The sequence below is a fragment of the Gossypium raimondii genome, chromosome 11, assembly GCF_025698545.1.
Source record: "Gossypium raimondii isolate GPD5lz chromosome 11, ASM2569854v1, whole genome shotgun sequence".
Classification (NCBI taxonomy): domain Eukaryota; kingdom Viridiplantae; phylum Streptophyta; class Magnoliopsida; order Malvales; family Malvaceae; genus Gossypium; species Gossypium raimondii.
In genome coordinates this window covers 10,452,293-10,456,818 of record NC_068575.1, presented here as the reverse complement: position 1 = coordinate 10,456,818, position 4,526 = coordinate 10,452,293, and positions in this window count along the sequence as shown.

Sequence of the window (4,526 nt, the reverse complement as noted above, 5' to 3'; positions counted from 1 at the left end):
GAAAATTTTGAAGAGATTCAAAATACGATAATTTGTTAAATGCTCAAAATTTTGAGAAAATAGCATATTTCACGTTAATCGAGAAAGAAAATTATATACCGTAAGTTAGGACACAATGTCTTTAAATTTCCGATTCGAGAATAAATGTCGAAAGATTTATTTATTTGAAAGATATTCGATTCGATTATCTCGGGTTTGGAAAAGAAATCATATCCCGTAAGTTAGAACACGATCTTTTATTAATTCCCGAGATCGCTTAAAACTTATATTTGAAAAGATTCGTGTATTTGGATTTATCGAGAAAATTGAAACCCCGTAAGTTAGGGAACGACCTTTTGAATTTTAAAATATGAAATATTGCTTATTAAAAAAAATAATTTGTGTATCGGGTAAAATGTAACACGAATTTATAGTGAAGTAAAGAAAATTAGATTACGGTATTAATAATAAAAGCGTTAATATGAATGACAATAATAATGATGAAAATAAAGTAACATAAACGAGCCAAAATAAAAGGAAAATAATAAGTAAAAACTAAAAATTTGTAACTAAAAGAACTAATATTAAACAAACAAACAAATAAATATAGTGTAAAACATATAAAAAGAAAGAAAAATCATATTAACAATAATAATGATGGTAGTAATAATAATATAATGTAAAAAGAGTTTTAAAATTATAGAAAATGATAACTAAATAAATAAATAAATAATTGATATAATAAATAAATACATTTAATAAAATTTAGGTAGGTAAATATATAAAATATAATAGAAATAATAATGTAAAACTCTTTAATTTAATAATACGGCAATAATAAAGAGTAAATAAATAAAAAGGGGAAATAATAATAATATTAACAATATAAATTGATTAATTTAATAATAAAATGGCAAAAATAACAAAAAAGGGAATAAATCAAAACTTAAAACTGAAATTTGGGGGCAAATTGGAAATAAATAAGAAGGGAAATGACCAAGTTGAATGCGCGAATAACAATGAGGGACCAAATGGGAAAATAACCCAATCCTCCAAAACGCACAGCTTCAAGGTGGACCGAATTGAAATCTGAAAGAAATTCCAGGGCCAAATTAAAAAAACTAAAAGAAACTTGATTGCAAAATAATTAAAAAGTGGAAGGGTTGAATGCGCAAATAGACCCTTCCGCAAAAGCACGCGATCCTCTTGCGGGTCGGGTCGGGTCGGGCCGGTTTGATCCAAGTCAAAACGACACCGTTTTGGCACTTAAATGACCAAAGTGAAACGGCATCGTTCGCACCCTTATAAAAACCAATTTTTTTTAAAAATTTCATTTTTCACTTCCCTCTTCAAAAGAAAAAAAAAACCAAAAGAAAACCTCTCCAACTCTCTCTTTCCCTCTAGAATCCGGCCAAGGAACCGGTTATTGGCCGCCGGTTGCCGGTGCCGGCGCCACCGTACACGGCAGCAGAAAGCTGAAAAATTTCTTTTTTACTCCTCTTTTTGCGTAGAGCCCGAATTTGGGCTCGAAAGACCCCGAAAGAAATGGAAGAAAAAGGTCCCTCCTCTCTAGGCTCGATTTCTGCGACAGAGAAGAGACCTCCGATGACAAGACCGCAGTAGCCTCAGGTGAGTCCTTTCCTTCCCTCTTTTGTTTTTTTATTTATGTAAAATGAAAAAATAAAATAAAAGAACAGACTAAAAAAAATGTGCGAATCTGTAAAAAAATAAAAGATCACATTTTAAATTCGTTTTTGTTTTTTATTTTTCAAAATCCTCCCCCTTTTACATCGTTTGGTTTCTGGGCTTATATAGCCAAAGACAAAATACAATATTTTTCTTATATTTTTCACTGTTTTAAATACTTCTATTACGCTGCCTCTACTGTTTTTGTCTCCTGGCTATTGTTTTCGTCTGTCTTGCAGGTTGTGGGGAATCAATGGGCAGAAATCTTTGCCATCTCGGTGCAACATGGGTGAAGGCGTCGTCATCGGGCGTTGTGCATGCCAAGGGTGCACATGGGGCAGGCTGCGGCACGAGAGAGGGGAGGGAACCCTAGGGTTCTCTGATTTTGTTTAGTTTTTAGGCCATTGGGCCGTTAGGGTTTTGGGTCGTGTATTTGGACAGTGGGGTAATGGGCCTGTAATGTATGTGTTTTATTTTGTTTATTTTTTTGTGTTTAAGGTCAGAGCAAGAATTGGGCTCTACATGGTGTAATATTAGTTATGCACTTAGACAATGTTGTTGTTATTATGTGGTGTACTACTAATTATGCATTTGGATAATATTATTAATTTCTAGTATAAATTGTGGTTTGGAAGCTAATTTATAATTATTCAATCCTTGTTTTTGATTTTTTATAACACAATTACAAATAATTTATATGACTTTGGTTGTTTTCAATTTATGACGGTTAATATTCTAGCTTAATAATTGAGTATTATTATATATTTAATTTGATTTATTTATTTATAAATAAATCATTGCAATATATGTAAAAACAATTTAAAATATAAATTTATTAATATATATATAAAAATTTATTAATATATGTAAAAACAGCTTTTCCGAAAAATATTTTCAGGAAATCTACCAAATAACAGAAAATATTTTACACAGATTCATCCAAACACCAGAAAAGTAAATCATTTCCAGAAAAGTAAATCATTTTCCAGAAAATATTTTACTGGCAAACAAACGAAGCCTAAGTTTGGATTATCATTTAATTAATAAAGTATTTCAATAATATTTAAAGTAAGAAACCCCCCAAAACTTTTCTTTTTTTCTTTCCTAGCCCTTGTTCTATCCCGTAACGGTGTTGCCTTCCGGATTAGTTATTGCCTATCTTTTCTTCCCTCACACCAACTTTTTATTATTTATTTATTCAGTTGAAAGACGTTGATGCCTATCGTTGCAAAACCTTCACCAAGTACTAACAAATTTTCTTAGAAAATGAGTTGGTCATAGATATTCAAATGGCGTCTCTTTATTGACTTCTTAATATATCTCTATTTTGAGGATATTATAGAATGATAATTTATTTCACAAGTCGTTTTGGACTATGATGTCTTAAGTTTTGTGCTTTTGTTGTTTCTCATTGTTTAATGAGTCTTACCTTTTTTTTGAAAATGGTAAAAGTCTTTGTCTTGTCGTGTACAAGTTTTAACCTTGCTTTTCCAAGTGTTTTTAGGGATGAATTTGTTGTCGTTCTCTTTAGTTAGATGGATACTCAATTATTTTAATGATTACATCCACTACTTTAAATTCTCTGAGGCTGGTTATTCTATCGTGATAGAAACTTGCAATCACCTATCATGTAAAACTCCTTACCCAACCCAATGACCAACACGGTTAGGAGATGCTACCACGACATATGCATAACACTTGTTACTTATTTATAAGTTTAATATGACTTTCAACAATTAAATAAAATCCGTAAATTGAGATTAAAAGGAATGGAAAACTTTGGAACATTATTAAAATCATTTTGGATGATTCCAAAGGTGTTTGGACAAGCTTAAAACATAAAAAGGGGTTATAAGGGCTTAAAACTATTGGAACAATCAATTTAGAGAAACAATTATTTTAGGTACGGAACTCATTGTACAAAGCTTAAAATATATTTGTGCTTTGTACAAAGCTGATTAAAGTCGATCTTGGCTTTCTACCAAACGATCTTCTCCGTTATTCTCAAATCACGAACTACCTCGTGCGTGGGCTCAAAGTTTATCGAACAAATCGCACGAAATAAATTTTTTTATTAACTTTTAGTAAGGAAGTTAATTTTCTCTATAATCGAAAATTATGCATTTTTTTTCCAGAAAATAAAATTTATTTTGTAAAATAAATTTCTAATATTTTTGGATAGAATAACGACATATGAGAAGTGTTATAAATTGCTCAACACATAATTCTTATTTATAGAGAATCAATACAAGAGTTATATTCAAATAAGATTTGATTAAAAATAATATTTAATAGAAAATACAACTTTTAGTCAATTATGAGTATAGAGGCAACAACATGCCCTAATAAATACTAGGTTTGTTGTCCTTACTCTAATTATGTGTTATATGAACTTTTATCCAAACATTTATAATTTATTCAAATCAATATTTGCTTTTTATTTACTAAAATATTATCTATTTAATCAATTAAATTAACTAAATTAATTTATTAATTAAATAATTTTTAACTCAATTTTTCATAATCAAAACTATAAAAAATATATTTAATTTTTTATTCAACAAATTCATAATAATTAATTAATTTAATTTCATCTTCAACTTCAATGTTTAATTATAATTAATTAAATAATAATTTACAAAAATAGTTCATTTGCTTAATTTTATGACGTAATCCTTCCTCATTCTCTTTGTCTCCACTTTTCTCCCCATTCTCTCTTTCTTATTATCTCGTTGGCTTTTATTATTATTATAAATGATTTTAAAATTTTGATTAATTACGAAAATAACTCGTTTCTCTAATTATATACGTAAATAACATGAATAGTAAAAGTTGATGAAGCCAAAGAGAATGGCGCCACC